Here is a 20,256-nt window from a genome sequence, read left to right on the forward strand (position 1 = left end):
TTTGCATATACTGCAGAATAGGTCACCATCCCTGAAGTTATCAGGACAAAATGTGTGCCTTTGTGCTTGTGGTTGTTTCTAGCATTCTTTCGCAGAGGCAATATCGTAGTCTATGAGGTTAATCCGAGACGCGATTATTGCTGATTGAAAACTTTACCCAATACCCTGTTGGAATGACTTGAAATATAGTCAGCCTTGGCAATTTTTGATAGTCTCGCTTGAGACTAGATATTGTTCATGAAAAAAAGATTACGCTGTCTGTTTTGTATGCAATGTTAACTGATGGTAGTTTCTGATGATTTATTGTTTTTTTTAGTGTAAGTTTTATGTAAAACAAAAATGATTTTGTGGTAGTTTACTTAGATTTCTGCTTTTTCTTCTGTTCCTGTTTTGATATTCAGTTTTGTACATATAATTGCCCACTTGAGACTAGATCTAAGCTCAAATCGGCTTATTTACATATGTCAATCTTAGTGACCGCAGCATTTGTGTTGATATTTTAGGGGTCAGTTCCAGTGGTCTTTTGCAGTAGCAAAATCATACTCTGAGGTGAATCTGAGTAGTTGTCATAAGTAAGGTAATATGTGTTGTTGCACAGATTTTCGACCAGGTGGGATCTGACCCAAATCCCAGTTGATCTCATTTCCATATACTGCAGAATAGGTCACCATCCCTGAAGTTCTCAGGACAAAATGTGTGCCTTTGTGCTTGTGGTCGTTTCTAGCATTCTTTCGCAGAGGCAATATCGTAGTCTATGAGGTTAATCCGAGACGCGATTATTGCTGATTGAAAACTTTACCCAATACCCTGCTGAGATGACTTGAAATATAGTCAGCCTTGGCAATTTTTGATAGTCTCGCTTGAGACTAGATATTGTTTATGAAAAAAAGATTACGCTGTCTGTTTTGTATGCAGTGTTAACTGATGGTAGTTTCTGATGATTTATTGTTTTTTTTAGTGTAAGTTTTATGTAAAACAAAAATGATTTTGTGGTAGTTCACTTAGATTTCTGCTTTTTCTTCTGTTACTGTTTTGATATTCAGTTTTGTACATATAATTGCCCACTTGAGACTAGATCTAAGCTCAAATCGGCTTATTTACATATGTCAATCTTAGTGACCACAGCATTTGTGTTGATATTTTAGGGGTCAGTTCCAGTGGTCTTTTGCAGTAGCAAAATCATACTCTGAGGTGAATCTGAGTAGTGGTCATAAGTAAGGTAATATGTGTTGTTGCACAGATTTTCGACCAGGTGGGATCTGACCCAAATCCCAGTTGATCTCATTTGCATATACTGCAGAATTGGTCACCATCCCTGAAGTTCTCAGGACAAAATGTGTGCCTTTGTGCTTGTGGTCATTTCTAGCATTCTTTTGCAGAGGCAATATCGTAGTCTATGAGGTTAATCTGAGACGCTATTATTGCTGATTGAAAACTTTACTCAATACCCTGCTGGGATGACTTGAAATATAGTTAGCCTTGGCAATTTTTGATATTGTTTTTTTTTAGTGTAAGTTTTATGTAAAACAAAAATGATTTTGTGGTAGTTTACTTAAATTTCTGCTTTTTCTTCTGTTACTGTTTTGATATTCAGTTTTGTACATATAATTGCCCACTTGAGACTAGATCTAAGCTCAAATCGGCTTATTTACATATGTCAATCTTAGTGACCGCAGCATTTGTGTTGATATTTTAGGGGTCAGTTCCAGTGGTCTTTTGCAGTAGCAAAATCATACTCTGAGGTGAATCTGAGTAGTTGTCATAAGTAAGGTAATATGTGTTGTTGCACAGATTTTCGACCAGGTGGGATCTGACCCAAATCCCAGTTGATCTCATTTGCATATACTGCAGAATAGGTCACCATCCCTGAAGTTCTCAGGACAAAATGTGTGCCTTTGTGCTTGTGGTCGTTTCTAGCATTCTTTCGCAGAGGCAATATCGTAGTCTATGAGGTTAATCCGAGACGCGATTATTGCTGATTGAAAACTTTACCCAATACTCTGCTGGGATGACTTGAAATATAGTCAGCCTTGGCAATTTTTGATAGTCTCGCTTGAGACTAGATATTGTTTATGAAAAAAAGATTACGCTGTCTGTTTTGTATGCAGTGTTAACTGATGCTAGTTTCTGATGATTTATTGTTTTTTTTAGTGTAAGTTTTATGTAAAACAAAAATGATTTTGTGGTAGTTTACTTAGATTTCTGCTTTTTCTTCTGTTACTGTTTTGATATTCAGTTTTGTACATATAATTGCCCACTTGAGACTAGATCTAAGCTCAAATCGGCTTATTTACATATGTCAATCTTAGTGACCACAGCATTTGTGTTGATATTTTAGGGGTCAGTTCCAGTGGTCTTTTGCAGTAGCAAAATCATACTCTGTGAGGTGAATCTGAGTAGTGGTCATAAGTAAGGTAAAATGTGTTGTTGCACAGATTTTCGACCAGGTGGGATCTGACCCAAATCCCAGTTGATCTCATTTGCATATACTGCAGAATTGGTCACCATCCCTGAAGTTCTCAGGACAAAATGTGTGCCTTTGTGCTTGTGGTCATTTCTAGCATTCTTTTGCAGAGGCAATATCGTAGTCTATGAGGTTAATCTGAGACGCGATTATTGCTGATTGAAAACTTTACCCAATACCCTGCTGGGATGACTTGAAATATAGTCAGCCTTGGCAATTTTTGATATTGTTTTTTTTTAGTGTAAGTTTTATGTAAAACAAAAATGATTTTGTGGTAGTTTACTTAGATTTCTGCTTTTTCTTCTGTTACTGTTTTGATATTCGGTTTTGTACATATAATTGCCCACTTGAGACTAGATCTAAGCTCAAATCGGCTTATTTACATATGTCAATCTTAGTGACCGCAGCATTTGTGTTGATATTTTAGGGGTCAGTTCCAGTGGTCTTTTGCAGTAGCAAAATCATACTCTGAGGTGAATCTGAGTAGTTGTCATAAGTAAGGTAATATGTGTTGTTGCACAGATTTTCGACCAGGTGGGATCTGACCCAAATCCCAGTTGATCTCATTTGCATATACTGCAGAATAGGTCACCATCCCTGAAGTTCTCAGGACAAAATGTGTGCCTTTGTGCTTGTGGTTGTTTCTAGCATTCTTTCGCAGAGGCAATGTCGTAGTCTATGAGGTTAATCCGAGACGCGATTATTGCTGATTGAAAACTTTACCCAATACCCTGCTGGGATGACTTGAAATATAGTCAGCCTTGGCAATTTTTGATAGTCTCGCTTGAGACTAGATATTGTTCATGAAAAAAAGATTACGCTGTCTGTTTTGTATGCAATGTAAACTGATGGTAGTTTCTGATGATTTATTGTTTTTTTTAGTGTAAGTTTTATGTAAAACAAAAATGATTTTGTGGTAGTTTACTTAGATTTCTGCATTTTCTTCTGTTCCTGTTTTGATATTCAGTTTTGTACATATAATTGCCCACTTGAGACTAGATCTAAGCTCAAATCGGCTTATTTACATATGTCAATCTTAGTGACCGCAGCATTTGTGTTGATATTTTAGGGGTCAGTTCCAGTGGTCTTTTGCAGTAGCAAAATCATACTCTGAGGTGAATCTGAGTAGTTGTCATAAGTAAGGTAATATGTGTTGTTGCACAGATTTTCGACCAGGTGGGATCTGACCCAAATCCCAGTTGATCTCATTTCCATATACTGCAGAATAGGTCACCATCCCTGAAGTTCTCAGGACAAAATGTGTGCCTTTGTGCTTGTGGTCGTTTCTAGCATTCTTTCGCAGAGGCAATATCGTAGTCTATGAGGTTAATCCGAGACGCGATTATTGCTGATTGAAAACTTTACCCAATACCCTGCTGAGATGACTTGAAATATAGTCAGCCTTGGCAATTTTTGATAGTCTCGCTTGAGACTAGATATTGTTTATGAAAAAAAGATTACGCTGTCTGTTTTGTATGCAGTGTTAACTGATGGTAGTTTCTGATGATTTATTGTTTTTTTTAGTGTAAGTTTTATGTAAAACAAAAATGATTTTGTGGTAGTTTACTTAGATTTCTGCTTTTTCTTCTGTTACTGTTTTGATATTCAGTTTTGTACATATAATTGCCCACTTGAGACTAGATCTAAGCTCAAATCGGCTTATTTACATATGTCAATCTTAGTGACCACAGCATTTGTGTTGATATTTTAGGGGTCAGTTCCAGTGGTCTTTTGCAGTTGCAAAATCATACTCTGTGAGGTGAATCTGAGTAGTGGTCATAAGTAAGGTAATATGTGTTGTTGCACAGATTTTCGACCAGGTGGGATCTGACCCAAATCCCAGTTGATCTCATTTGCATATACTGCAGAATTGGTCACCATCCCTGAAGTTCTCAGGACAAAATGTGTGCCTTTGTGCTTGTGGTCATTTCTAGCATTCTTTTGCAGAGGCAATAACGTAGTCTATGAGGTTAATCTGAGACGCGATTATTGCTGATTGAAAACTTTACCCAATACCCTGCTGGGATGACTTGAAATATAGTCACCCTTGGCAATTTTAGATAGTCTCGCTTGAGACTAGATATTGTTTATGAAAGAAAGATTACGCCGTCTCTTTTGTATGCAGTGTTAACTGATGGTAGTTTCTGATGATTTATTGTTTTTTTTTTGTGTAAGTTTTATGTAAAACAAAAATGATTTTGTGGTAGTTCACTTAGATTTCTGCTTTTTCTTCTGTTACTGTTTTGATATTCAGTTTTGTACATATAATTGCCCACTTGAGACTAGATCTAAGCTCAAATCGGCTTATTTACATATGTCAATCTTAGTGACCACAGCATTTGTGTTGATATTTTAGGGGTCAGTTCCAGTGGTCTTTTGCAGTAGCAAAATCATACTCTGAGGTGAATCTGAGTAGTGGTCATAAGTAAGGTAATATGTGTTGTTGCACAGATTTTCGACCAGGTGGGATCTGACCCAAATCCCAGTTGATCTCATTTGCATATACTGCAGAATTGGTCACCATCCCTGAAGTTCTCAGGACAAAATGTGTGCCTTTGTGCTTGTGGTCATTTCTAGCATTCTTTTGCAGAGGCAATATCGTAGTCTATGAGGTTAATCTGAGACGCTATTATTGCTGATTGAAAACTTTACTCAATACCCTGCTGGGATGACTTGAAATATAGTTAGCCTTGGCAATTTTTGATATTGTTTTTTTTTAGTGTAAGTTTTATGTAAAACAAAAATGATTTTGTGGTAGTTTACTTAGATTTCTGCTTTTTCTTCTGTTACTGTTTTGATATTCAGTTTTGTACATATAATTGCCCACTTGAGACTAGATCTAAGCTCAAATCGGCTTATTTACATATGTCAATCTTAGTGACCGCAGCATTTGTGTTGATATTTTAGGGGTCAGTTCCAGTGGTCTTTTGCAGTAGCAAAATCATACTCTGAGGTGAATCTGAGTAGTTGTCATAAGTAAGGTAATATGTGTTGTTGCACAGATTTTCGACCAGGTGGGATCTGACCCAAATCCCAGTTGATCTCATTTGCATATACTGCAGAATAGGTCACCATCCCTGAAGTTCTCAGGACAAAATGTGTGCCTTTGTGCTTGTGGTCGTTTCTAGCATTCTTTCGCAGAGGCAATATCGTAGTCTATGAGGTTAATCCGAGACGCGATTATTGCTGATTGAAAACTTTACCCAATACTCTGCTGGGATGACTTGAAATATAGTCAGCCTTGGCAATTTTTGATAGTCTCGCTTGAGACTAGATATTGTTTATGAAAAAAAGATTACGCTGTCTGTTTTGTATGCAGTGTTAACTGATGGTAGTTTCTGATGATTTATTGTTTTTTTTAGTGTAAGTTTTATGTAAAACAAAAATGATTTTGTGGTAGTTTACTTAGATTTCTGCTTTTTCTTCTGTTACTGTTTTGATATTCAGTTTTGTACATATAATTGCCCACTTGAGACTAGATCTAAGCTCAAATCGGCTTATTTACATATGTCAATCTTAGTGACCACAGCATTTGTGTTGATATTTTAGGGGTCAGTTCCAGTGGTCTTTTGCAGTAGCAAAATCATACTCTGTGAGGTGAATCTGAGTAGTGGTCATAAGTAAGGTAAAATGTGTTGTTGCACAGATTTTCGACCAGGTGGGATCTGACCCAAATCCCAGTTGATCTCATTTGCATATACTGCAGAATTGGTCACCATCCCTGAAGTTCTCAGGACAAAATGTGTGCCTTTGTGCTTGTGGTCATTTCTAGCATTCTTTTGCAGAGGCAATATCGTAGTCTATGAGGTTAATCTGAGACGCGATTATTGCTGATTGAAAACTTTACCCAATACCCTGCTGGGATGACTTGAAATATAGTCAGCCTTGGCAATTTTTGATATTGTTTTTTTTTAGTGTAAGTTTTATGTAAAACAAAAATGATTTTGTGGTAGTTTACTTAGATTTCTGCTTTTTCTTCTGTTACTGTTTTGATATTCGGTTTTGTACATATAATTGCCCACTTGAGACTAGATCTAAGCTCAAATCGGCTTATTTACATATGTCAATCTTAGTGACCGCAGCATTTGTGTTGATATTTTAGGGGTCAGTTCCAGTGGTCTTTTGCAGTAGCAAAATCATACTCTGAGGTGAATCTGAGTAGTTGTCATAAGTAAGGTAATATGTGTTGTTGCACAGATTTTCGACCAGGTGGGATCTGACCCAAATCCCAGTTGATCTCATTTGCATATACTGCAGAATAGGTCACCATCCCTGAAGTTCTCAGGACAAAATGTGTGCCTTTGTGCTTGTGGTTGTTTCTAGCATTCTTTCGCAGAGGCAATGTCGTAGTCTATGAGGTTAATCCGAGACGCGATTATTGCTGATTGAAAACTTTACCCAATACCCTGCTGGGATGACTTGAAATATAGTCAGCCTTGGCAATTTTTGATAGTCTCGCTTGAGACTAGATATTGTTCATGAAAAAAAGATTACGCTGTCTGTTTTGTATGCAATGTAAACTGATGGTAGTTTCTGATGATTTATTGTTTTTTTTAGTGTAAGTTTTATGTAAAACAAAAATGATTTTGTGGTAGTTTACTTAGATTTCTGCTTTTTCTTCTGTTCCTGTTTTGATATTCAGTTTTGTACATATAATTGCCCACTTGAGACTAGATCTAAGCTCAAATCGGCTTATTTACATATGTCAATCTTAGTGACCGCAGCATTTGTGTTGATATTTTAGGGGTCAGTTCCAGTGGTCTTTTGCAGTAGCAAAATCATACTCTGAGGTGAATCTGAGTAGTTGTCATAAGTAAGGTAATATGTGTTGTTGCACAGATTTTCGACCAGGTGGGATCTGACCCAAATCCCAGTTGATCTCATTTCCATATACTGCAGAATAGGTCACCATCCCTGAAGTTCTCAGGACAAAATGTGTGCCTTTGTGCTTGTGGTCGTTTCTAGCATTCTTTCGCAGAGGCAATATCGTAGTCTATGAGGTTAATCCGAGACGCGATTATTGCTGATTGAAAACTTTACCCAATACCCTGCTGAGATGACTTGAAATATAGTCAGCCTTGGCAATTTTTGATAGTCTCGCTTGAGACTAGATATTGTTTATGAAAAAAAGATTACGCTGTCTGTTTTGTATGCAGTGTTAACTGATGGTAGTTTCTGATGATTTATTGTTTTTTTTTAGTGTAAGTTTTATGTAAAACAAAAATGATTTTGTGGTAGTTTACTTAGATTTCTGCTTTTTCTTCTGTTACTGTTTTGATATTCAGTTTTGTACATATAATTGCCCACTTGAGACTAGATCTAAGCTCAAATCGGCTTATTTACATATGTCAATCTTAGTGACCACAGCATTTGTGTTGATATTTTAGGGGTCAGTTCCAGTGGTCTTTTGCAGTTGCAAAATCATACTCTGTGAGGTGAATCTGAGTAGTGGTCATAAGTAAGGTAATATGTGTTGTTGCACAGATTTTCGACCAGGTGGGATCTGACCCAAATCCCAGTTGATCTCATTTGCATATACTGCAGAATTGGTCACCATCCCTGAAGTTCTCAGGACAAAATGTGTGCCTTTGTGCTTGTGGTCATTTCTAGCATTCTTTTGCAGAGGCAATAACGTAGTCTATGAGGTTAATCTGAGACGCGATTATTGCTGATTGAAAACTTTACCCAATACCCTGCTGGGATGACTTGAAATATAGTCACCCTTGGCAATTTTAGATAGTCTCGCTTGAGACTAGATATTGTTTATGAAAGAAAGATTACGCCGTCTCTTTTGTATGCAGTGTTAACTGATGGTAGTTTCTGATGATTTATTGTTTTTTTTTTGTGTAAGTTTTATGTAAAACAAAAATGATTTTGTGGTAGTTCACTTAGATTTCTGCTTTTTCTTCTGTTACTGTTTTGATATTCAGTTTTGTACATATAATTGCCCACTTGAGACTAGATCTAAGCTCAAATCGGCTTATTTACATATGTCAATCTTAGTGACCACAGCATTTGTGTTGATATTTTAGGGATCAGTTCCAGTGGTCTTTTGCAGTAGCAAAATCATACTCTGAGGTGAATCTGAGTAGTGGTCATAAGTAAGGTAATATGTGTTGTTGCACAGATTTTCGACCAGGTGGGATCTGACCCAAATCCCAGTTGATCTCATTTGCATATACTGCAGAATTGGTCACCATCCCTGAAGTTCTCAGGACAAAATGTGTGCCTTTGTGCTTGTGGTCATTTCTAGCATTCTTTTGCAGAGGCAATATCGTAGTCTATGAGGTTAATCTGAGACGCTATTATTGCTGATTGAAAACTTTACTCAATACCCTGCTGGGATGACTTGAAATATAGTTAGCCTTGGCAATTTTTGATATTGTTTTTTTTTAGTGTAAGTTTTATGTAAAACAAAAATGATTTTGTGGTAGTTTACTTAGATTTCTGCTTTTTCTTCTGTTACTGTTTTGATATTCAGTTTTGTACATATAATTGCCCACTTGAGACTAGATCTAAGCTCAAATCGGCTTATTTACATATGTCAATCTTAGTGACCGCAGCATTTGTGTTGATATTTTAGGGGTCAGTTCCAGTGGTCTTTTGCAGTAGCAAAATCATACTCTGAGGTGAATCTGAGTAGTTGTCATAAGTAAGGTAATATGTGTTGTTGCACAGATTTTCGACCAGGTGGGATCTGACCCAAATCCCAGTTGATCTCATTTGCATATACTGCAGAATAGGTCACCATCCCTGAAGTTCTCAGGACAAAATGTGTGCCTTTGTGCTTGTGGTCGTTTCTAGCATTCTTTCGCAGAGGCAATATCGTAGTCTATGAGGTTAATCCGAGACGCGATTATTGCTGATTGAAAACTTTACCCAATACTCTGCTGGGATGACTTGAAATATAGTCAGCCTTGGCAATTTTTGATAGTCTCGCTTGAGACTAGATATTGTTTATGAAAAAAAGATTACGCTGTCTGTTTTGTATGCAGTGTTAACTGATGGTAGTTTCTGATGATTTATTGTTTTTTTTAGTGTAAGTTTTATGTAAAACAAAAATGATTTTGTGGTAGTTTACTTAGATTTCTGCTTTTTCTTCTGTTACTGTTTTGATATTCAGTTTTGTACATATAATTGCCCACTTGAGACTAGATCTAAGCTCAAATCGGCTTATTTACATATGTCAATCTTAGTGACCGCAGCATTTGTGTTGATATTTTAGGGGTCAGTTCCAGTGGTCTTTTGCAGTAGCAAAATCATACTCTGAGGTGAATCTGAGTAGTTGTCATAAGTAAGGTAATATGTGTTGTTGCACAGATTTTCGACCAGGTGGGATCTGACCCAAATCCCAGTTGATCTCATTTGCATATACTGCAGAATAGGTCACCATCCCTGAAGTTCTCAGGACAAAATGTGTGCCTTTGTGCTTGTGGTCGTTTCTAGCATTCTTTCGCAGAGGCAATATCGTAGTCTATGAGGTTAATCCGAGACGCGATTATTGCTGATTGAAAACTTTACCCAATACCCTGCTGGGATGACTTGAAATATAGTCAGCCTTGGCAATTTTTGATCGTCTTGCTTGAGACTAGATATTGTTTATGAAAAAAAGATTACGCTGTCTGTTTTGTATGCAGTGTTAACTGATGGTAGTTTCTGATGATTTATTGTTTTTTTTTGTGTAAGTTTTATGTAAAACAAAAATGATTTTGTGGTAGTTCACTTAGATTTCTGCTTTTTCTTCTGTTACTGTTTTGATATTCAGTTTTGTACATATAATTGCCCACTTGAGACTAGATCTAAGCTCAAATCGGCTTATTTACATATGTCAATCTTAGTGACCACAGCATTTGTGTTGATATTTTAGGGGTCAGTTCCAGTGGTCTTTTGCAGTAGCAAAATCATACTCTGAGGTGAATCTGAGTAGTGGTCATAAGTAAGGTAATATGTGTTGTTGCACAGATTTTCGACCAGGTGGGATCTGACCCAAATCCCAGTTGATCTCATTTGCATATACTGCAGAACAGGTCACCATCCCTGAAGTTCTCAGGACAAAATGTGTGCCTTTGTGCTCGTGGTCGTTTCTAGCATTCTTTTGCAGAGGCAATAACGTAGTCTATGAGGTTAATCTGAGACGCAATTATTGCTGATTGAAAACTTTACCCAATACCCTGCTGGGATGACTTGAAATATAGTCACCCTTGGCAATTTTAGATAGTCTCGCTTGAGACTAGATATTGTTTATGAAAGAAAGATTACGCCGTCTCTTTTGTATGCAGTGTTAACTGATGGTAGTTTCTGATGATTTATTGTTTTTTTTTTGTGTAAGTTTTATGTAAAACAAAAATGATTTTGTGGTAGTTCACTTAGATTTCTGCTTTTTCTTCTGTTACTGTTTTGATATTCAGTTTTGTACATATAATTGCCCACTTGAGACTAGATCTAAGCTCAAATCGGCTTATTTACATATGTCAATCTTAGTGACCACAGCATTTGTGTTGATATTTTAGGGGTCAGTTCCAGTGGTCTTTTGCAGTAGCAAAATCATACTCTGAGGTGAATCTGAGTAGTGGTCATAAGTAAGGTAATATGTGTTGTTGCACAGATTTTCGACCAGGTGGGATCTGACCCAAATCCCAGTTGATCTCATTTGCATATACTGCAGAATTGGTCACCATCCCTGAAGTTCTCAGGACAAAATGTGTGCCTTTGTGCTTGTGGTCATTTCTAGCATTCTTTTGCAGAGGCAATATCGTAGTCTATGAGGTTAATCTGAGACGCTATTATTGCTGATTGAAAACTTTACTCAATACCCTGCTGGGATGACTTGAAATATAGTTAGCCTTGGCGATTTTTGATATTGTTTTTTTTTAGTGTAAGTTTTATGTAAAACAAAAATGATTTTGTGGTAGTTTACTTAGATTTCTGCTTTTTCTTCTGTTACTGTTTTGATATTCAGTTTTGTACATATAATTGCCCACTTGAGACTAGATCTAAGCTCAAATCGGCTTATTTACATATGTCAATCTTAGTGACCGCAGCATTTGTGTTGATATTTTAGGGGTCAGTTCCAGTGGTCTTTTGCAGTAGCAAAATCATACTCTGAGGTGAATCTGAGTAGTTGTCATAAGTAAGGTAATATGTGTTGTTGCACAGATTTTCGACCAGGTGGGATCTGACCCAAATCCCAGTTGATCTCATTTGCATATACTGCAGAATAGGTCACCATCCCTGAAGTTCTCAGGACAAAATGTGTGCCTTTGTGCTTGTGGTCGTTTCTAGCATTCTTTCGCAGAGGCAATATCGTAGTCTATGAGGTTAATCCGAGACGCGATTATTGCTGATTGAAAACTTTACCCAATACTCTGCTGGGATGACTTGAAATATAGTCAGCCTTGGCAATTTTTGATAGTCTCGCTTGAGACTAGATATTGTTTATGAAAAAAAGATTACGCCGTCTGTTTTGTATGCAGTGTTAACTGATGGTAGTTTCTGATGATTTATTGTTTTTTTTAGTGTAAGTTTTATGTAAAACAAAAATGATTTTGTGGTAGTTTACTTAGATTTCTGCTTTTTCTTCTGTTACTGTTTTGATCTTCAGTTTTGTACATATAATTGCCCACTTGAGACTAGATCTAAGCTCAAATCGGCTTATTTACATATGTCAATCTTAGTGACCGCAGCATTTGTGTTGATATTTTAGGGGTCAGTTCCAGTGGTCTTTTGCAGTAGCAAAATCATACTCTGAGGTGAATCTGAGTAGTTGTCATAAGTAAGGTAATATGTGTTGTTGCACAGATTTTCGACCAGGTGGGATCTGACCCAAATCCCAGTTGATCTCATTTGCATATACTGCAGAATAGGTCACCATCCCTGAAGTTCTCAGGACAAAATGTGTGCCTTTGTGCTTGTGGTCGTTTCTAGCATTCTTTCGCAGAGGCAATATCGTAGTCTATGAGGTTAATCCGAGACGCGATTATTGCTGATTGAAAACTTTACCCAATACCCTGCTGGGATGACTTGAAATATAGTCAGCCTTGGCAATTTTTGATCGTCTTGCTTGAGACTAGATATTGCTTATGAAAAAAAGATTACGCTGTCTGTTTTGTATGCAGTGTTAACTGATGGTAGTTTCTGATGATTTATTGTTTTTTTTTGTGTAAGTTTTATGTAAAACAAAAATGATTTTGTGGTAGTTCACTTAGATTTCTGCTTTTTCTTCTGTTACTGTTTTGATATTCAGTTTTGTACATATAATTGCCCACTTGAGACTAGATCTAAGCTCAAATCGGCTTATTTACATATGTCAATCTTAGTGACCACAGCATTTGTGTTGATATTTTAGGGGTCAGTTCCAGTGGTCTTTTGCAGTAGCAAAATCATACTCTGAGGTGAATCTGAGTAGTGGTCATAAGTAAGGTAATATGTGTTGTTGCACAGATTTTCGACCAGGTGGGATCTGACCCAAATCCCAGTTGATCTCATTTGCATATACTGCAGAACAGGTCACCATCCCTGAAGTTCTCAGGACAAAATGTGTGCCTTTGTGCTCGTGGTCGTTTCTAGCATTCTTTCGCAGAGGCAATATCGTAGTCTATGAGGTTAATCTGAGACGCTATTATTGCTGATTGAAAACTTTACCCAATACCCTGCTGGGATGACTTGAAATATAGTCAGCCTTGGCAATTTTTGATATTGTTTTTTTTTAGTGTAAGTTTTATGTAAAACAAAAATGATTTTGTGGTAGTTTACTTAGATTTCTGCTTTTTCTTCTGTTGCTGTTTTGATATTCAGTTTTGTACATATAATTGCCCACTTGAGACTAGATCTAAGCTCAAATCGGCTTATTTACATATGTCAATCTTAGTGACCGCAGCATTTGTGTTGATATTTTAGGGGTCAGTTCCAGTGGTCTTTTGCAGTAGCAAAATCATACTCTGTGAGGTGAATCTGAGTAGTGGTCATAAGTAAGGTAATATGTGTTGTTGCACAGATTTTCGACCAGGTGGGATCTGACCCAAATCCCAGTTGATCTCATTTGCATATACTGCAGAATAGGTCACCATCCCTGAAGTTCTCAGGACAAAATGTGTGCCTTTGTGCTTGTGGTCGTTTCTAGCATTCTTTCGCAGAGGCAATATCGTAGTCTATGAGGTTAATCCGAGACGCGATTATTGCTGATTGAAAACTTTACCCAATACCCTGCTGGGATGACTTGAAATATAATCAGCCTTGGCAATTTTTGATAGTCTCGCTTGAGACTAGATATTGTTTATGAAAAAAAGATTACGCTGTCTGTTTTGTATGCAGTGTTAACTTATGGTAGTTTCTGATGATTTATTGTTTTTTTTTTGTGTAAGTTTTATGTAAAACAAAAATGATTTTGTGGTAGTTCACTTAGATTTCTGCTTTTTCTTCTGTTACTGTTTTGATATTCAGTTTTGTACATATAATTGCCCACTTGAGACTAGATCTAAGCTCAAATCGGCTTATTTACATATGTCAATCTTAGTGACCACAGCATTTGTGTTGATATTTTAGGGGTCAGTTCCAGTAGTCTTTTGCAGTAGCAAAATCATACTCTGAGGTGAATCTGAGTAGTGGTCATAAGTAAGGTAATATGTGTTGTTGCACAGATTTTCGACCAGGTGGGATCTGACCCAAATCCCAGTTGATCTCATTTGCATATACTGCAGAATTGGTCACCATCCCTGAAGTTCTCAGGACAAAATATGTGCCTTTGTGCTTGTGGTCGTTTCTAGCATTCTTTCGCAGAGGCAATATCGTAGTCTATGAGGTTAATCCGAGACGCGATTATTGCTGATTGAAAACTTTACCCAATACCCTGCTGGGATGAGTTGAAATATAGTCAGCCTTGGCAATTTTTGATAGTCTCGCTTGAGACTAGATATTGTTTATGAAAAAAAGATTACGCTGTCTGTTTTGTATGCAGTGTTAACTGATGGTAGTTTCTGATGATTTATTGTTTTTTTTAGTGTAAGTTTTATGTAAAACAAAAATGATTTTGTGGTAGTTTACTTAGATTTCTGCTTTTTCTTCTGTTCCTGTTTTGATATTCAGTTTTGTACATATAATTGCCCACTTGAGACTAGATCTAAGCTCAAATCGGCTTACTTACATATGTCAATCTTAGTGACCACAGCATTTGTGTTGATATTTTAGGGGTCAGTTCCAGTGGTCTTTTGCAGTAGCAAAATCATACTCTGTGAGGTGAATCTGAGTAGTGGTCATAAGTAAGGTAATATGTGTTGTTGCACAGATTTTCGACCAGGTGGGATCTGACCCAAATCCCAGTTGATCTCATTTGCATATACTGCAGAACAGGTCACCATCCCTGAAGTTCTCAGGACAAAATGTGTGCCTTTGTGCTTGTGGTCGTTTCTAGCATTCTTTCGCAGAGGCAATATCATGGTCTATGAGGTTAGTCCGAGACACGATTATTGCTGATTGAAAACTTTACCCAATACCCTGCCGGGATGACTTGAAATATAGTCAGCCTTGGCAATTTTTGATAGTCTCGCTTGAGACTAGATATTGTTTATGAAAAAAAGATTACGCTGTCTGTTTTGTATGCAGTGTTAACTGATGGTAGTTTCTGATGATTTATTGTTTTTTTTAGTGTAAGTTTTATGTAAAACAAAAATGATTTTGTGGTAGTTTACTTAGATTTCTGCTTTTTCTTCTGTTACTGTTTTGATATTCAGTTTTGTACATATAATTGCCCACTTGAGACTAGATCTAAGCTCAAATCGGCTTATTTACATATGTCAATCTTAGTGACCACAGCATTTGTGTTGATATTTTAGGGGTCAGTTCCAGTGGTCTTTTGCAGTAGCAAAATCATACTCTGAGGTGAATCTGAGTAGTGGTCATAAGTAAGGTAATATGTGTTGCTGCACAGATTTTCGACCAGGTGGGATCTGACCCAAATCCCAGTTGATCTCATTTGCATATACTGCAGAATAGGTCACCATCCCTGAAGTTCTCAGGACAAAATGTGTGCCTTTGTGCTTGTGGTCGTTTCTAGCATTCTTTCGCAGAGGCAATATCGTAGTCTATGAGGTTAATCCGAGACGCGATTATTGCTGATTGAAAACTTTACCCAATACCCTGCTGGGATGACTTGAAATATAGTCAGCCTTGGCAATTTTTGATAGTCTCGCTTGAGACTAGATATTGTTTATGAAAAAAAGATTACGCTGTCTGTTTTGTATGCAGTGTTAACTGATGGTAGTTTCTGATGATTTATTGTTTTTTTTTGTGTAAGTTTTATGTAAAACAAAAATGATTTTGTGGTAGTTTACTTAGATTTCTGCTTTTTCTTCTGTTACTGTTTTGATCTTCAGTTTTGTACATATAATTGCCCACTTGAGACTAGATCTAAGCTCAAATCGGCTTATTTACATATGTCAATCTTAGTGACCACAGCATTTGTGTTGATATTTTAGGGGTCAGTTCCAGTGGTCTTTTGCAGTAGCAAAATCATACTCTGTGAGGTGAATCTGAGTAGTGGTCATAAGTAAGGTAATATGTGTTGTTGCACAGATTTTCGACCAGGTGGGATCTGACCCAAATCCCAGTTGATCTCATTTGCATATACTGCAGAATTGGTCACCATCCCTGAAGTTCTCAGGACAAAATGTGTGCCTTTGTGCTTGTGGTCATTTCTAGCATTCTTTTGCAGAGGCAATATCGTAGTCTATGAGGTTAATCTGAGACGCGATTATTGCTGATTGAAAACTTTACCCAATACCCTGCTGGGATGACTTGAGATATAGTCAGCCTTGGCAATTTTTGATATTGTTTTTTTTTAGTGTAAGTTTTATGTAAAACCAAAATGATTTTGTGATAGTTTACTTAGATTTCTGCTTTTTCTTCTGTTACTGTTTTGATATTCAGTTTTGTACATATAATTGCCCACTTGAGACTAGATCTAAGCTCAAATCGGCTTATTTACATATGTCAATCTTAGTGACCGCAGCATTTGTGTTGATATTTTAGGGGTCAGTTCCAGTGGTCTTTTGCAGTAGCAAAATCATACTCTGAGGTGAATCTGAGTAGTTGTCATAAGTAAGGTAATATGTGTTGTTGCACAGATTTTCGACCAGGTGGGATCTGACCCAAATCCCAGTTGATCTCATTTGCATATACTGCAGAACAGGTCACCATCCCTGAAGTTATCAGGACAAAATGTGTGCCTTTGTGCTTGTGGTCGTTTCTAGCATTCTTTCGCAGAGGCAATATCGTAGTCTATGAGGTTAATCCGAGACGCGATTATTGCTGATTGAAAGCTTTACCCAATACCCTGCTGGGATGACTTGAAATATAGTCAGCCTTGGCAATTTTTGATAGTCTCGCTTGAGACTAGATATTGTTCATGAAAAAAAGATTACGCTGTCTGTTTTGTATGCAATGTTAACTGATGGTAGTTTCTGATGATTTATTGTTTTTTTTAGTGTAAGTTTTATGTAAAACAAAAATGATTTTGTGGTAGTTTACTTAGATTTCTGCTTTTTCTTCTGTTCCTGTTTTGATATTCAGTTTTGTACATATAATTGCCCACTTGAGACTAGATCTAAGCTCAAATCGGCTTATTTACATATGTCAATCTTAGTGACCGCAGCATTTGTGTTGATATTTTAGGGGTCAGTTCCAGTGGTCTTTTGCAGTAGCAATATCATACTCTGAGGTGAATCTGAGTAGTTGTCATAAGTAAGGTAATATGTGTTGTTGCACAGATTTTCGACCAGGTGGGATCTGACCCAAATCCCAGTTGATCTCATTTGCATATACTGCAGAATTGGTCACCATCCCTGAAGTTCTCAGGACAAAGTGTGTGCCTTTGTGCTTGTGGTCATTTCTAGCATTCTTTTGCAGAGGCAATATCGTAGTCTATGAGGTTAATCTGAGACGCGATTATTGTTGATTGAAAACTTTACCCAATACCCTGCTGGGATGACTTGAAATATAGTCAGCCTTGGCAATTTTTGATATTGTTTTTTTTTAGTGTAAGTTTTATGTAAAACAAAAATGATTTTGTGGTAGTTTACTTAGATTTCTGCTTTTTATTCTGTTACTGTTTTGATATTCAGTTTTGTACATATAATTGCCCACTTGAGACTAGATCTAAGCTCAAATCGGCTTATTTACATATGTCAATCTTAGTGACCGCAGCATTTGTGTTGATATTTTAGGGGTCAGTTCCAGTGGTCTTTTGCAGTAGCAAAATCATACTCTGAGGTGAATCTGAGTAGTTGTCATAAGTAAGGTAATATGTGTTGTTGCACAGATTTTCGACCAGGTGGGATCTGACCCAAATCCCAGTTGATCTCATTTGCATATACTGCAGAATAGGTCACCATCCCTGAAGTTCTCAGGACAAAATGTGTGCCTTTGTGCTTGTGGTTGTTTCTAGCATTCTTTCGCAGAGGCAATATCGTAGTCTATGAGGTTAATCCGAGACGCGATTATTGCTGATTGAAAACTTTACCCAATACCCTGCTGGGATGACTTGAAATATAGTCAGCCTTGGCAATTTTTGATAGTCTCGCTTGAGACTAGATATTGTTCATGAAAAAAAGATTACGCTGTCTGTTTTGTATGCAATGTAAACTGATGGTAGTTTCTGATGATTTATTGTTTTTTTTAGTGTAAGTTTTATGTAAAACAAAAATGATTTTGTGGTAGTTTACTTAGATTTCTGCTTTTTCTTCTGTTCCTGTTTTGATATTCAGTTTTGTACATATAATTGCCCACTTGAGACTAGATCTAAGCTCAAATCGGCTTATTTACATATGTCAATCTTAGTGACCGCAGCATTTGTGTTGATATTTTAGGGGTCAGTTCCAGTGGTCTTTTGCAGTAGCAAAATCATACTCTGTGAGGTGAATCTGAGTAGTGGTCATAAGTAAGGTAAAATGTGTTGTTGCACAGATTTTCGACCAGGTGGGATCTGACCCAAATCCCAGTTGATCTCATTTGCATATACTGCAGAATTGGTCACCATCCCTGAAGTTCTCAGGACAAAATGTGTGCCTTTGTGCTTGTGGTCATTTCTAGCATTCTTTTGCAGAGGCAATATCGTAGTCTATGAGGTTAATCTGAGACGCGATTATTGCTGATTGAAAACTTTACCCAATACCCTGCTGGGATGACTTGAAATATAGTCAGCCTTGGCAATTTTTGATATTGTTTTTTTTTAGTGTAAGTTTTATGTAAAACAAAAATGGTTTTGTGGTAGTTTACTTAGATTTCTGCTTTTTCTTCTGTTACTGTTTTGATATTCAGTTTTGTACATATAATTGCCCACTTGAGACTAGATCTAAGCTCAAATCGGCTTATTTACATATGTCAATCTTAGTGACCGCAGCATTTGTGTTGATATTTTAGGGGTCAGTTCCAGTGGTCTTTTGCAGTAGCAAAATCATACTCTGAGGTGAATCTGAGTAGTTGTCATAAGTAAGGTAATATGTGTTGTTGCACAGATTTTCGACCAGGTGGGATCTGACCCAAATCCCAGTTGATCTCATTTGCATATACTGCAGAATAGGTCACCATCCCTGAAGTTATCAGGACAAAATGTGTGCCTTTGTGCTTGTGGTTGTTTCTAGCATTCTTTCGCAGAGGCATTATCGTAGTCTATGAGGTTAATCCGAGATGCGATTATTGCTGATTGAAAACTTTACCCAATACCCTGCTGGGATGACTTGAAATATAGTCAGCCTTGGCAATTTTTGATAGTCTCGCTTGAGACTAGATATTGTTCATGAAAAAAAGATTACGCTGTCTGTTTTGTATGCAATGTTAACTGATGGTAGTTTCTGATGATTTATTGTTTTTTTTAGTGTAAGTTTTATGTAAAACAAAAATGATTTTGTGGTAGTTTACTTAGATTTCTGCTTTTTCTTCTGTTCCTGTTTTGATATTCAGTTTTGTACATATAATTGCCCACTTGAGACTAGATCTAAGCTCAAATCGGCTTATTTACATATGTCAATCTTAGTGACCGCAGCATTTGTGTTGATATTTTAGGGGTCAGTTCCAGTGGTCTTTTGCAGTAGCAAAATCATACTCTGAGGTGAATCTGAGTAGTTGTCATAAGTAAGGTAATATGTGTTGTTGCACAGATTTTCGACCAGGTGGGATCTGACCCAAATCCCAGTTGATCTCATTTGCATATACTGCAGAATTGGTCACCATCCCTGAAGTTCTCAGGACAAAGTGTGTGCCTTTGTGCTTGTGGTCATTTCTAGCATTCTTTTGCAGAGGCAATATCGTAGTCTATGAGGTTAATCTGAGACGCGATTATTGTTGATTGAAAACTTTACCCAATACCCTGCTGGGATGACTTGAAATATAGTCAGCCTTGGCAATTTTTGATATTGTTTTTTTTTAGTGTAAGTTTTATGTAAAACAAAAATGATTTTGTGGTAGTTTACTTAGATTTCTGCTTTTTCTTCTGTTACTGTTTTGATATTCAGTTTTGTACATATAATTGCCCACTTGAGACTAGATCTAAGCTCAAATCGGCTTATTTACATATGTCAATCTTAGTGACCGCAGCATTTGTGTTGATATTTTAGGGGTCAGTTCCAGTGGTCTTTTGCAGTAGCAAAATCATACTCTGAGGTGAATCTGAGTAGTTGTCATAAGTAAGGTAATATGTGTTGTTGCACAGATTTTCGACCAGGTGGGATCTGACCCAAATCCCAGTTGATCTCATTTGCATATACTGCAGAATAGGTCACCATCCCTGAAGTTCTCAGGACAAA

General features: G+C 37.1%; 32 non-coding genes and 1 pseudogene across 32 annotated transcripts; all 33 read left to right on the forward strand.

Moving 5' to 3' along the window:
• The first annotated feature begins 83 nt into the window (after positions 1-83).
• Positions 84-224, forward strand: LOC136695895 (U4 spliceosomal RNA). Its single transcript, XR_010802482.1, has one exon. It is a non-coding gene; the product is annotated as a U4 spliceosomal RNA (small nuclear RNA).
• Positions 225-725: 501 nt separating this feature from the next.
• LOC136695853 (U4 spliceosomal RNA) lies at positions 726-866 on the forward strand. Its single transcript, XR_010802442.1, has one exon. It is a non-coding gene; the product is annotated as a U4 spliceosomal RNA (small nuclear RNA).
• Positions 867-1,367: 501 nt separating this feature from the next.
• LOC136695952 (U4 spliceosomal RNA) lies at positions 1,368-1,508 on the forward strand. The gene has a single exon (XR_010802530.1). It is a non-coding gene; the product is annotated as a U4 spliceosomal RNA (small nuclear RNA).
• Positions 1,509-1,918: 410 nt separating this feature from the next.
• Positions 1,919-2,059, forward strand: LOC136695822 (U4 spliceosomal RNA). Its single transcript, XR_010802412.1, has one exon. It is a non-coding gene; the product is annotated as a U4 spliceosomal RNA (small nuclear RNA).
• Positions 2,060-2,562: 503 nt separating this feature from the next.
• LOC136695922 (U4 spliceosomal RNA) lies at positions 2,563-2,703 on the forward strand. Its single transcript, XR_010802505.1, has one exon. It is a non-coding gene; the product is annotated as a U4 spliceosomal RNA (small nuclear RNA).
• Positions 2,704-3,113: 410 nt separating this feature from the next.
• On the forward strand, positions 3,114-3,254 carry LOC136695847 (U4 spliceosomal RNA). The gene has a single exon (XR_010802436.1). It is a non-coding gene; the product is annotated as a U4 spliceosomal RNA (small nuclear RNA).
• A 501-nt stretch (positions 3,255-3,755) lies between these two features.
• On the forward strand, positions 3,756-3,896 carry LOC136695854 (U4 spliceosomal RNA). The gene has a single exon (XR_010802443.1). It is a non-coding gene; the product is annotated as a U4 spliceosomal RNA (small nuclear RNA).
• Positions 3,897-4,399: 503 nt separating this feature from the next.
• On the forward strand, positions 4,400-4,540 carry LOC136695932 (U4 spliceosomal RNA). The gene has a single exon (XR_010802515.1). It is a non-coding gene; the product is annotated as a U4 spliceosomal RNA (small nuclear RNA).
• A 502-nt stretch (positions 4,541-5,042) lies between these two features.
• On the forward strand, positions 5,043-5,183 carry LOC136695953 (U4 spliceosomal RNA). Its single transcript, XR_010802531.1, has one exon. It is a non-coding gene; the product is annotated as a U4 spliceosomal RNA (small nuclear RNA).
• A 410-nt stretch (positions 5,184-5,593) lies between these two features.
• Positions 5,594-5,734, forward strand: LOC136695823 (U4 spliceosomal RNA). The gene has a single exon (XR_010802413.1). It is a non-coding gene; the product is annotated as a U4 spliceosomal RNA (small nuclear RNA).
• A 503-nt stretch (positions 5,735-6,237) lies between these two features.
• Positions 6,238-6,378, forward strand: LOC136695923 (U4 spliceosomal RNA). The gene has a single exon (XR_010802506.1). It is a non-coding gene; the product is annotated as a U4 spliceosomal RNA (small nuclear RNA).
• A 410-nt stretch (positions 6,379-6,788) lies between these two features.
• Positions 6,789-6,929, forward strand: LOC136695848 (U4 spliceosomal RNA). Its single transcript, XR_010802437.1, has one exon. It is a non-coding gene; the product is annotated as a U4 spliceosomal RNA (small nuclear RNA).
• Positions 6,930-7,430: 501 nt separating this feature from the next.
• Positions 7,431-7,571, forward strand: LOC136695855 (U4 spliceosomal RNA). Its single transcript, XR_010802444.1, has one exon. It is a non-coding gene; the product is annotated as a U4 spliceosomal RNA (small nuclear RNA).
• Positions 7,572-8,075: 504 nt separating this feature from the next.
• LOC136695933 (U4 spliceosomal RNA) lies at positions 8,076-8,216 on the forward strand. Its single transcript, XR_010802516.1, has one exon. It is a non-coding gene; the product is annotated as a U4 spliceosomal RNA (small nuclear RNA).
• A 502-nt stretch (positions 8,217-8,718) lies between these two features.
• LOC136695954 (U4 spliceosomal RNA) lies at positions 8,719-8,859 on the forward strand. Its single transcript, XR_010802532.1, has one exon. It is a non-coding gene; the product is annotated as a U4 spliceosomal RNA (small nuclear RNA).
• A 410-nt stretch (positions 8,860-9,269) lies between these two features.
• Positions 9,270-9,410, forward strand: LOC136695824 (U4 spliceosomal RNA). The gene has a single exon (XR_010802414.1). It is a non-coding gene; the product is annotated as a U4 spliceosomal RNA (small nuclear RNA).
• A 501-nt stretch (positions 9,411-9,911) lies between these two features.
• LOC136695862 (U4 spliceosomal RNA) lies at positions 9,912-10,052 on the forward strand. Its single transcript, XR_010802450.1, has one exon. It is a non-coding gene; the product is annotated as a U4 spliceosomal RNA (small nuclear RNA).
• A 501-nt stretch (positions 10,053-10,553) lies between these two features.
• On the forward strand, positions 10,554-10,694 carry LOC136695947 (U4 spliceosomal RNA). Its single transcript, XR_010802525.1, has one exon. It is a non-coding gene; the product is annotated as a U4 spliceosomal RNA (small nuclear RNA).
• A 502-nt stretch (positions 10,695-11,196) lies between these two features.
• On the forward strand, positions 11,197-11,337 carry LOC136695958 (U4 spliceosomal RNA). Its single transcript, XR_010802536.1, has one exon. It is a non-coding gene; the product is annotated as a U4 spliceosomal RNA (small nuclear RNA).
• Positions 11,338-11,747: 410 nt separating this feature from the next.
• On the forward strand, positions 11,748-11,888 carry LOC136695825 (U4 spliceosomal RNA). The gene has a single exon (XR_010802415.1). It is a non-coding gene; the product is annotated as a U4 spliceosomal RNA (small nuclear RNA).
• Positions 11,889-12,389: 501 nt separating this feature from the next.
• On the forward strand, positions 12,390-12,530 carry LOC136695863 (U4 spliceosomal RNA). The gene has a single exon (XR_010802451.1). It is a non-coding gene; the product is annotated as a U4 spliceosomal RNA (small nuclear RNA).
• A 501-nt stretch (positions 12,531-13,031) lies between these two features.
• Positions 13,032-13,193, forward strand: LOC136695943 (U4 spliceosomal RNA; annotated as a pseudogene).
• Positions 13,194-13,584: 391 nt separating this feature from the next.
• On the forward strand, positions 13,585-13,725 carry LOC136695882 (U4 spliceosomal RNA). Its single transcript, XR_010802469.1, has one exon. It is a non-coding gene; the product is annotated as a U4 spliceosomal RNA (small nuclear RNA).
• Positions 13,726-14,227: 502 nt separating this feature from the next.
• On the forward strand, positions 14,228-14,368 carry LOC136695886 (U4 spliceosomal RNA). The gene has a single exon (XR_010802473.1). It is a non-coding gene; the product is annotated as a U4 spliceosomal RNA (small nuclear RNA).
• A 503-nt stretch (positions 14,369-14,871) lies between these two features.
• On the forward strand, positions 14,872-15,012 carry LOC136695890 (U4 spliceosomal RNA). Its single transcript, XR_010802477.1, has one exon. It is a non-coding gene; the product is annotated as a U4 spliceosomal RNA (small nuclear RNA).
• Positions 15,013-15,513: 501 nt separating this feature from the next.
• On the forward strand, positions 15,514-15,654 carry LOC136695798 (U4 spliceosomal RNA). Its single transcript, XR_010802390.1, has one exon. It is a non-coding gene; the product is annotated as a U4 spliceosomal RNA (small nuclear RNA).
• A 503-nt stretch (positions 15,655-16,157) lies between these two features.
• LOC136695926 (U4 spliceosomal RNA) lies at positions 16,158-16,298 on the forward strand. Its single transcript, XR_010802509.1, has one exon. It is a non-coding gene; the product is annotated as a U4 spliceosomal RNA (small nuclear RNA).
• A 410-nt stretch (positions 16,299-16,708) lies between these two features.
• Positions 16,709-16,849, forward strand: LOC136695866 (U4 spliceosomal RNA). Its single transcript, XR_010802454.1, has one exon. It is a non-coding gene; the product is annotated as a U4 spliceosomal RNA (small nuclear RNA).
• Positions 16,850-17,350: 501 nt separating this feature from the next.
• LOC136695940 (U4 spliceosomal RNA) lies at positions 17,351-17,491 on the forward strand. The gene has a single exon (XR_010802521.1). It is a non-coding gene; the product is annotated as a U4 spliceosomal RNA (small nuclear RNA).
• A 410-nt stretch (positions 17,492-17,901) lies between these two features.
• On the forward strand, positions 17,902-18,042 carry LOC136695800 (U4 spliceosomal RNA). Its single transcript, XR_010802391.1, has one exon. It is a non-coding gene; the product is annotated as a U4 spliceosomal RNA (small nuclear RNA).
• A 503-nt stretch (positions 18,043-18,545) lies between these two features.
• On the forward strand, positions 18,546-18,686 carry LOC136695924 (U4 spliceosomal RNA). The gene has a single exon (XR_010802507.1). It is a non-coding gene; the product is annotated as a U4 spliceosomal RNA (small nuclear RNA).
• A 410-nt stretch (positions 18,687-19,096) lies between these two features.
• LOC136695849 (U4 spliceosomal RNA) lies at positions 19,097-19,237 on the forward strand. Its single transcript, XR_010802438.1, has one exon. It is a non-coding gene; the product is annotated as a U4 spliceosomal RNA (small nuclear RNA).
• A 501-nt stretch (positions 19,238-19,738) lies between these two features.
• On the forward strand, positions 19,739-19,879 carry LOC136695941 (U4 spliceosomal RNA). Its single transcript, XR_010802522.1, has one exon. It is a non-coding gene; the product is annotated as a U4 spliceosomal RNA (small nuclear RNA).
• The last annotated feature ends 377 nt before the right edge of the window (positions 19,880-20,256 follow it).

The sequence above is a fragment of the Hoplias malabaricus genome, chromosome 4 (assembly GCF_029633855.1).
Source record: "Hoplias malabaricus isolate fHopMal1 chromosome 4, fHopMal1.hap1, whole genome shotgun sequence".
In the NCBI taxonomy this organism is placed as follows: Eukaryota; Metazoa; Chordata; class Actinopteri; order Characiformes; family Erythrinidae; genus Hoplias; species Hoplias malabaricus.